Raw genomic sequence first — 10,402 nt, 5'->3', positions numbered from 1 at the left:
CCTCGCCTAGGACCTGCACCTTCCTTGCCCAGGACCTGCCCAGGGCCCTCACCAGCCTTGCCCTAGGACCTGCCCAGGGCCCTCACCAGCCTTGCCCTAGGACCTGCCCAGGGCCCACACCATCCTTGCCCAGGACTGCACCAGCCTCGTCCAGGACCTGCCCAGGGCCTTCACCAGCCTTGCCTAGGGTCTGCACCGTCCTTGCCCAGGGTCCGCCCCATTCATTCATTCAATCTAATTTATTGAGCGCTTACTGTGCGCAGAGCGCTGGACTAAGCGCTTGGGCAGTCCAAGTTGGCAACATCCCAAGAGCCGTACCGTCCTTCCTGCACTGGCCTCGTCCGGGCCCTGCCCAGGGCCCGCACCGTCCTTGCCCAGGACTGCCCCGGCCTGGCCCTGGCCCAGGCCCTGCCCTGCCCAGGCCCTGCCTTACCGTCCTTGCCCAGGCCCTGCCTTACCGTCCTCGCCCAGGAGGGCCCCGGCTTTCATTTGGAGGTTGGCTGCAGAGGCTGAGGTATCTCGGGGCCGGGCTGGGTGGCCGGGCAGGCGGGCGGGGGGCTCCGGCCGGCTGCCCGCTGGCCGTGCCCGCCGGTGCCCACCTCCCTGCCGGCGGGCCGGGCCAAGGCTCCCCCTGTCCTCCTCCTCCTCCAGCGGCGCGGGGGGCTGGGGTCGCCGGGGTCCCCGGGCCCGGGGTAGGGGGAGCGGTGGGCAGAGGCGGTGGGCCCAGGCCCCGGACCCCCAGCGGGGCTTGGCCAAGCTTCCCCGGGCCCAGCGGCCTGACCCCCACCCCAAACCCCCAACCCCCGGCTGGAGGGCCAGCAGAGGCCCAGGCTGGCTTCTCCTCCTCCTCCCGTCCCGTCCCTCCTCCTCACCCTTCCCCTCCTTCCTCCTCCTGTCCCCCTCCTCCTGACCCCCTCCTCCTGTCCCCCTTCTCCTCCTCCTTCCTCCTTCTCCTGTCCCCCTTTTCCTCCTCCTTCCTCCTCCTTTCTCCTCCTCCTGTCCCCTTCTACCTCCTCCTTCCTCCTCCTCCTTCCTCCTCCTCCTGTACCCCCTTCTCCTCCTCCTTCTCTTCCTCTTCCTCCTCCTTTCCCTCCTGCTCCTCCTCCTCCTCTTCTTGCTCCTCCTCCCGTCCCTCCTCCCGCCCCTCCTCCTCCTCCTGCCGGTCCCTGGCCCTCCCCGAGCCCCCGGGGCTGTCCACTCCTCCCCGAGGCCGTCCATCCTCCGGCTGTCCGTCCTCCCCGGCCGTCCATCCCCCGGCTGTCCGTCCCGGAGCTGTCCATCCTCCCCCGGCTGTCCGTCCGTCCGTCCCCCGCGGCTGTCCGACCCGGAGCTGCCCATCCACCCCGGAGCTGCCCATCCCTCCCCGGGCTGTCCACTCCGCCCGCCCGCCCGGGGTCCGTGGGTGGGTCCGTGCCGGCGTGTCTGGTCTTGGGTCAGGCGGCATGGATCCGTGCGGGGAGCCGGGTAAGTGGCCCGGGGTCGGGGTGTGCGGTGCCCTCGGTGGGGTCCGGCCCGGCCCGGCCCGGTCCCCTCCCCTTTGCCCGGACCTCCCCGGCGGGGTGGCAGCCGCAGGGGCCCCGGCCCGGCGCCCACCCTCAGTTTGGGCCCCGGCCGCCGCCCAGCCCGCCTGCCACGGCTGTTGCCCCCCGCAGCCCGGATACCTCAGGCCCCTCCTCTTGTTCTTTCTCTTTTCCCCCTCTCTCTTTCCCTCCCCTACCTCTACTTAACCCCAACGTGTCTCCCCTTCTCTGCCTCCCCCCTCCTCCTCCCTCTCTCCCCCCTCCTCCTCCCTCTCTCCCCCATGTCTCCCCTAGCCTCTACTTCCCCCCCCCATGTCTCCCCTTCTCTGCCTCCCCTGCCTCTACTTCCCCCAACATGTCTCCCCTTCTCTCCCTCGCCCCTTCTCTGCCTCCCTCCTCTCTCCCTCCCCATGTCTCTCCCCTCTGCCTCTACTTCCCCCCAACATGTCTCCCCTTCTCTCCCTCGCCCCTTCTCTGCCTCCCTCCTTTCTCCCTCCCCCCTTCTCTGCCTCCCACCTCTGCCTTCTCCCTCGCTCCCCCATGTTTCCCCCCTCCGCCTCCCCTGCCTCTGCTCCCCCACAACATATCTCCCCTTCTCTCTCTCCCTCTTCTCTGCCTCCGTCCCCTGCCCCTCCCCACTCCTCTGCCTCCCCCTCTGCCTTCTCCCTCTCTCCCTCCCCACTCCTCTGCCTTCTTCCTCTCTCCCTCCCCACCTTCTCTGCCTCCCTCCTCTGCCTTCTCCCTGTCTCCCCCCTCTGCCTGCCCTATCTCTCCTTCCCCCCAACATGTCTCCCCTCCTCTGCCTTCTCCCTCTCTCCCCCATGTCTCCCCCCTCTGCCTGCCCTATCTCTACTTCCCCCTAACATGTCTCCCCTTCTCTCCCTCCCCCTTCTCTCTCCCCACTCTTCTGCCTTCTCCCTCTCTCCCCTCATGTCTCCCCTTCTCTCCCTGCCTCCTTCCTCTGCCTTCTTCCTTTCTCTCTCTCCCCCCCCTCCTCTGCCTCCCTCCTCTGCCTTCTCCCTCTGTCCCCCATGTCTCCCCCAACATGTCTCCCCTTCTCTCCCTTCCCCCTCTCTCCCTCCCCACTCCTCTGCCTTTTCCCTCTCTCCCCCATGTCTCCCCTTCTCTCCCTCCCTCTTTCCTCTGACTTCTTCCTCCCTCCCTCCCTCCCCCCTCCTCTGCCTTCCCCCTCTCTCCCCCCTCTGCCTCCCCTATCTCTCCTTCCCCCCAACATGTCTCCCCTTCTCTGCCTCCCTACTCTGCCTTCTTCCTCTCTCCCTCCCCCTCCTCTGCTTCCCTCCTCTGCCTTCTCCCTCTCTCCCCCATGTCTTCCCCCAACATGTCTCCCCTTCTCTCCATCCCCCCTTCTCGGCCTCCCTCCTCTCCCTTCTCCCTCTCCCCCCTGCCTCTACTTACCCCCCACATGTCTTCCCTCCTCTCCCTCCCTCCTCTGCCTCCTTCCTCTCCTCCCCATGTCTTCCCCTCCTCTGCCTCTACTTGCCCCTCTGCCCTCCTCTGCTCTCCCTCCCTCCCCCCTCTTCCCCGGTAAGCCCTTTGTGGGTAGGGATTGTCCCTCTTTATTGCTCTGTTGTACTTTCCAAGCCTTTACTCCAGTGTTCTGCACACAGTAAACACTCAATAAATACGATTGGATGAATGAATGAATGTCTCCCCTCCTCTCCCTCTCCCCTCCTCTGCCTTCTTCCTCTCCCCCCCACCATGTCTCCCCTTCCTCCACCTTCCTCTCCTCTCCCTCGCCTCCTCCGCCCCCCCCCCCCCTTCCCAGTAAGCCTGCTGTGGGCAGGGATTGTCCCCCTTTATTGCTGTACTATACTTTCCAAGGTCTTAGTCCAGTGCACTGCACACAGTAAGCACTCAATAAATATGAATGAATGAATGAATGTCTCCCCTCCTCTACCTCTACTTCCCCCTCTGCCTCACCTCTCTTCCCCCTGAGCCCAGACCCTTTCATCAGGTGCTGACCATACTGGAGTTCTCCTGGGTCTACATGTGTGACTTTGGGCAAGTCACTTAACTTCTCTGTGCCTGTTATCTCATCTGTAAAATGGGGATTAAGACTGTAAGCCCCCCGTGGGACAACCTGATCACCTTGTAACCTCCCCAGTGCTTAGAACAGTGCTTTGCTTAAGTAAGCGCTTAATAAATGCCATCATTAGTATTATTACTATTACTATCCTTTTCTGGAGCCCAGCCCGCTCCCCTGCCCATCTCTCTGGACTTGTTGTGGGCAGGGAATGGGTCTGTTATATTGTAATCTCCCAAGCTCTTAGTACAGTGTTCTATTGACTGACTGGCTGGCTGACTATCCCCAGCACCAATGGAGCGGGAAGAAGCCATGGGAAACCCATCATCACCAATCCTTTTTATTGATTGCTTACTAAGTACATGGGAAGCCACAACAAGGGTTGTTAGACCAGTTCCCTGCAGAAGAGGATGTTGGCCTTTCGCCTCCCCTTGCCCCATCTTTCTGTGACAACACATCTGGCTGACTTGTCACACTCTGGCATAAACTACAAGTCGGCAAGGTGCAGCCCCGGAACTCCTTATGGGAGGAATTCCTCTCAAGCCTTCCTAGCTGTAATGCGGAGAGGTAATTAAGTTATTACACTGTGCTGACTAGGGCTTTCTACTGGAGTCACTAGAAGCCAAAAAACCTGGCTTCTGCAGGACTGGCCTGGGATTGAGAGGAGAGAGCAAAGCTTCAGGCATTCTCTCTTTCTCTGTTTTCTTTTTTTATGGTATTTGTTAGGCCCTTACTACGTGCCAGACACCGTACTAAGCCCTGGGGTAGATACAAGCTAATATTCATTCATTGTCATATTTATCAAGCGCTTACTGTGTGCAGAGCACTCTACTAAGAGTTTGGGAGAGTACAATATAACTATAAACAGGCACGTTCCCTGCCCACAAAGAGCTTACGTGGGTTGGATGTATTAGATGTCCCACGTGAGACATGGGTACAGAGAAGTGAAGTGACTTTTTTTAATGGTACTTAAGCGCTTACTTTGTGCCAGGCACTCTACTAAGCCCCGGGGGAGATGGATACAAGCTAATCAGATTGAACACAGCCGGTGTCCCACATGGGGTTCACAGCCCCAATTTTACAGATGAGACAACTGAGGCACAGAGAAGCAGCGGAAACAGGATTAGAACCCAGGTCTTTCTGACTCCCAGGCGGTACTCTATCCAGTAGGCTGCTTCTTAAATGAGTAAGGCTCCTCCTTTTTTGCAAGGTATATCTCTTCTGCCCGGGAGGACAACCTGATCACCTTGTACCCTCACCAGTGCTTAGAACAGTGCTTTGCACATAATAAGCGCTTAATAAATGCCATTATTATTATTATTACTATTCTGCAAAACTCCATGTGGGTTGCTGAGTTTTTCACAAAGCTCAGTTGCCTTTATGTAGTATGCAGAACTCCTCAACCAAGGTCAGAGGAGAAAGGGGGTCTGAGATACTTGGGAAACTGGAGATGATGCTTACTAGGGACTGTGTTTGAACTGATTAGCTTGTATCTACTCCAGCTCTTAGTACAGTGTCTGACATAAAGTGCTTAACACATAACATAAAAAACCAACCAAACAAAAACCATCTTCCAGGCTGCATTTTCATTTTTAAAGCTACCCAAAAAGGCATTTGTGATCTGCTGGGCCAGTAACTTTCATCTTAAAAGTTACTTTCTCAGTAAGATTCTTTTTATCAACATCGTCATCATCATCATGAGTGGTGATATTTGTTAAGCGCTTACTGCAGGCCAAGTACTTTACTACCCAATAGGATAGATTCAAGGTAATCGGGCTGGATATTGTACCTTCCAAGCGCTTAGTACAGTGCTCTGCATGCAGTGAGTGCTTAATAAATACAATTGAATGAATGAATGAATAAAGTCCCTACCCCTCATCTGATTCACAGTTTAGGTGGGAGAACATGGAATTGAATCCCCATTTTATAGATGAGAAAACAGAGGCACAGAGAAATTAAGTGATTTACTCAAGTCACACAGTTGACAAGTAGAAGAGGCAGGATTAGAACCCAGTTCCTCTGACTCCTAAGTCTGTGTTCTTTCTACCAGGCCTCACTGTCAATCATATTTATTGAATGCTTACTGTGTACAGAACACTGTACTAAGTGCTTGGCAGAGTACAGTAGAACAATACAACAGACACAACGCTTCCCCATCATGTAAAATACTTATTTTAAAATAAACTTAAAACCTTAGGATCTCCCTCCTGCAGAGTTATGTTATGACATAGAGAAGCAGTGTGGCTCAGTGGAAAGAGCACGGGCTTTGGAGTCAGAGGTCATGGGTTCAAATCCTGGCTCCGCCAATTGTCAGCTGTGTGACTTTGGGCAAGTCACTTCACTTCTCTGGGCCTCAGTTACCTCATCTGTAAAATGGGGATGAAGACTGTGAGCCCCCATGGGACAACCTGATCACCTTGTAACCTCTCCAGCATTTAGAATGGTTATTTGCACATAGAAAGTGCTTAATAAATGCCATTATTATTATTATTAACACGGCACCATATTCTGCTCTGTTAACTAGCTCTTGATCTAATATGGGATTTGGTTTAAAGGTGGTCAGCCTATGGTTACTTGTTTTGATTCATTCATTCAATCATACTTATTGAGCGCTTACTGTGTGCAGAGCACTGTACTAAGTGCTTGAATGTATATACATCTATAATTCTATTTATATTGGTGCCTGTTTACTTGTTTTGATGTCTGTCTCCGCCGCTTCTAGAGTGTAAGCCGTGTGTGGGAGGGGTTGTCTCTGTTGCTGAATTGTACTTTCCAAGCGCTTAAGTACATTGCTCTGCACATAGTAAGAGCTCAATAAATATGATTGAATGAATGAATGACCTGGGTGATGAGAGAGAGGATTTCAGCTGTTTGTGTTCACTCAGCAGTTGCCACTCTCTCTGATTCTACCTTGGCTGTAGAATGGGTTTTGTACATAGAATTATTGCGTGCCCTTGGCGGGTAGATACAAGTTAATTAGCTCGGACACAGAACTTACTCCCTGTCCCATATGGGGTTCCCAGCCTAGATAAGAGGAAGAATAGGTATTGGCTCCCCATTTTACAGATGAGGAAACCGAGGTACGGAGAAGTGAAGGGACTTGCCTAAGGTCCCACAGCAGGCTAGTGGCAGAGCCGGAATTAGAACCCTGGTCTTCTGGCTACCAAGTCTGTGCTCTTTCCACTAGGTCACGCTGCTTCTCTAATGGTGACTGGCCCCAAGCGCTTAGTACAGTGCTCTGCACACAGTAAGCGCTCAATAAATACAATTGAATGAATGAATGAATGATGGTGGCAATACCACCTAGTGGAAAGACCCCAGGACTGAGAAGACATCCAGGTTCTAATCCCTGCTTAGCGACTTGCCTGCTTTGTGATCGTGGGCATGTCACTTCACTTCTCTGTACCTCAGTTTCCTCTCCTGTAAACAGGAAATTCGATACCTGTTGGCTCTTGGTTTTGCCCCATGTGAAATGGAGACTATCTTGTATCCTCCCCGGTGCTTAGTATAGTGCTTGAGTCATTGTAAACACTTAATAAATGGCTTTTTAAAAATGGTTGATGGAGGCTCCTGTCAGGAGTGATAGACGAGCTTTGCTCTTGAGATTTGACCAAGATCCTGCATGACGGAATGTATTTTAGGGTTAAATGGTGCCACTTGCCCTCTTTCTTCTGTCATTCATTCATTCTTTCATTCAGTCGTATTTATTGAGCACTTAGTGTGCAGGGCACTGTACTAAACCCTTGGAAAGTACAGTACAGCAATAAAGAGAGACAATCCCATGTTCTCTCTGAGGCACAGAGCTTGGAAAGCAGCGTGGTTTAATGGAAAGAGCTTGGGAGTCAGAGATTGTGGGTTCTAATTCTGGCTCTGCCGCTTAGCTGTGTGACTTTGGGCAAGTCACCAAACTTCTCTGTGCTTCAGTTACCTCATCTGTAAAGTGGGGATTAAAACTATGAGCCCCACATGGGACAACCTGATTATCTTGTATCTACCCCAGCTTTTAGAACAGTGCTTGGCACATAGTAAGCATTTACCAAATACCATTATTATTATTATTCTCTGTGCCTCTGTTACCTCATCTATATAATGGAGATTAATTCTGTGAGCCCCATGTGGAATAGGGACTGTGTCCAACCTGATTTTCTTGCATTCCCCAGCGCTTAGTAAAGTTCCTCAACCAGAGTAAGCATTTAGCAAATACCATAATCATTACTGTTACAGAGGGCAGCAAGCAAGTAGGCGGGCAAGGGTGAAAACCACTATCCCTGTTATCAATTCCTTTGGGCAAGTTCTCTGTCTTAAAGCCGCCTGGCCTAGTGGATAGGGCCCCTGCCTGGGAGTCAGAAGGTCATGGATTCTAATTCTGCCTCCGCCACTTGTCTGCTCTGTGACCTTGGGCAAGTCACTTCATTTCTCTGTGCCTCAGTTACCTCATCTGTAAAGAGGGAATTGACACTTTGCCCAAGCTAATTTGTATCTCCCCCCCCAGTACTTAGGACAGTGTTTGGCACATAGTAAGCGCGTCGCAAATGCCATTAAAAAAACCAACAAAAAAGCCTTCATGCCTAGAAAGTGGTTTATCTTTCAATCAATCACTCAGTGGTATTTGATCACTTATTATGTACAGAGCACTTTACCAAGTTTGATCACTTACAGTGTGCAGAGCACTTTACCAAGCACTTGGGAGAGTAAAATAAAATTAGCCTTTGATCTCCAAAGGGAAACCCCCATCCTTCCCTACCCCAGGAGGGCTTGTTTGGGGGTCTCAATGAGGGTCTCATGACTGACCCCAGTCTTCAGGCCCATTTGTACCAATGCAAAATTTATCCAGAGCTATGGGGCATTTAAAGAAAGCCCAGGAGGAGAAGTTGCTTCCTCTCATTTGATTTGGATTTCAATCAATGGTATTTATTGAGTGCTTACTGGGCACTCTAGTAATAAGATGTTCAGAGATTACAATGATAATAATGATGGTATTTGTTAAGCACTTACTATGTGCCAAGCGCTGGGGGAGATACAAGGTAATCAGGTGGTCCCACGTGGGGCTCACAGTCTTAATCCCCATTTTACAGATGAGGGCACTGAGGCACAGAGAAGTTAAGCAACTTGCCCAAAGTCACACAGCTGACAAGTGGCGGAGTTGGGATTAGAACCCACAACCTCTGACTCCCAAAGCCCGTGCTCTTTCCACTAAGCCACTCTGCTTCTCTAATAAAGGCCGTCTCATCAGAGAGCCTAGGTGCTTCAGTGCTAAGCCTTGAAGAAGTACTTAGCTAAAGAGGAAATTCAGAATGGAGAAGCAGCGTGGCCTAATGGAAAGAGCCCAGGCATGGGCGTCAGAGGACCTGGGTTCTACTCCTTGCTCTGCCTCTTGCTTGCTGTGTGGCCTTGGGCAAAATACCATCATTATTATTCTCTGTGCCTCAGTTTCCACTGCAAAATGGGGATTAAATACTATGAACTCTGTGGGACGGGGACTGTGACTCAATGTTCTTGTATCTATCAGTACTTAGTAAAGCTTTTGGCACAAAGTAAGTGCATAAGAAATAGCACCGTTATTTTTTTTATAACTAGGAGGTGGTTTCTTTCTTGATTTCTTCCTTCATACACAGAGAACCCATTTATGTGAATGTGGCAACACAGGCTAGCTCTGTGCCTGAAAAAGTGTGGCTACACATTTAGGCTGTTGGTTGAAGTTCAGAAAAGATTTCAGTCTTCATTGTGTGGCAAATCCCCAGACTAGCCTGGACTTTAGGCTTAAAATATAAAATGAAGGGATGGAAAGTTAGGAATTTCATGAAAAATGGAAAACACGATCCACCGTGAGTGTTTTGCACTTCCTCTTACCCCAGATGCTGGGGTGTTGGTGAGCGAGGTAGTTGTGGAATGAGGGGAGCAAAGCCGGCTAAAATGTTTTTTCTCTCTAGCTTTCCTAGCTGCTGCTAATGCTCTTGGGAGGGTGAGAGGCAGAACTCTGAATCTGCAAGCAGGATCAGTTGGCTGTGCTTCAAATCTCCAGGCTGGCAGCTTAATAATTGTTGTTCCAATACTGCTGCTGCCAGACACTCTCTTTTTGCCGCTTACGTTGGGAAGTAATATGGCCTAGCAGAAAGAACAAGAGGATCTGGGTTCTAATCCTATCTCTGCCAGTTGTCCGCTGTGTGACTTTGGGCAAGTCACTTAACTTCTATGCTTCAGTTCCATCATTTGTGAAATGGGGATTCAATACCTGTTCTCCTACTTAGGCTGTGTGCCCCATGTGGGACTTGATTATCTTGCATCTTCCCCAGCAATTAGTACAGTGCTTGGCACGTAGTACGAAACTGTTATTATTTCCAGATGTTCTCACTCCTTGCCCTCCTGTAATGCTTTTCACCTGTGAATTTATTTTAATGGTATTTGTTAAGGGCTTACTATGTGCCAGGCACCGTTCTAAGTGCTGGGATGGATATAAGCTAATCAGGTTGTACACAGTCCATTTCCTACAAGGGGCTCACAGTATTAATCCCCATTTTACAGATGAGATCACTGAGGCCCAGAGAAGTGAAGTGACTTGCCCAAGGTCACACAGCAGACAAAATGCCTGAGCCGGGATTAGAATTGCACTGGACAGGTTTACTTGCAAATTTTGGAAAGGCTTGTCTGGGAGAGTTTGGCAGATTGGGAGTTTGAGTTCCAGTAAGGTTTAGTGGCTCAACATGAGAGGCACTAAACTAGAGGCAACATGAGAAGTTAGTAGAAAAACTGGAATTAGAGTTCATTCAATCGTATTTCCTGAGTTTCTACTGTGTGCAAAGCACTGTACTGTTTCAGAGTTTCTGATGCTCAGCTACAT

General features: G+C 51.5%; 1 protein-coding gene across 1 annotated transcript in view; it reads left to right on the top strand.

Moving 5' to 3' along the window:
- Positions 1–451: 451 nt before the first annotated feature.
- Positions 452–10,402, top strand: part of AMPD3 (adenosine monophosphate deaminase 3) — a 121,950-nt gene continuing 111,999 nt past the window's right edge. The window contains exon 1 of the mRNA XM_038765039.1: positions 452–514. The gene's annotated coding sequence lies outside the window, so the exon portion shown is untranslated. The remainder of the gene's footprint in view (positions 515–10,402) is intronic.

The sequence above is a fragment of the Tachyglossus aculeatus genome, chromosome 22, assembly GCF_015852505.1.
Source record: "Tachyglossus aculeatus isolate mTacAcu1 chromosome 22, mTacAcu1.pri, whole genome shotgun sequence".
NCBI lineage: Eukaryota > Metazoa > Chordata > Mammalia > Monotremata > Tachyglossidae > Tachyglossus > Tachyglossus aculeatus.
The sequence above is the reverse complement of the archived record's forward strand: the minus strand, read 5'-3'. Positions and strand labels throughout refer to the sequence as shown.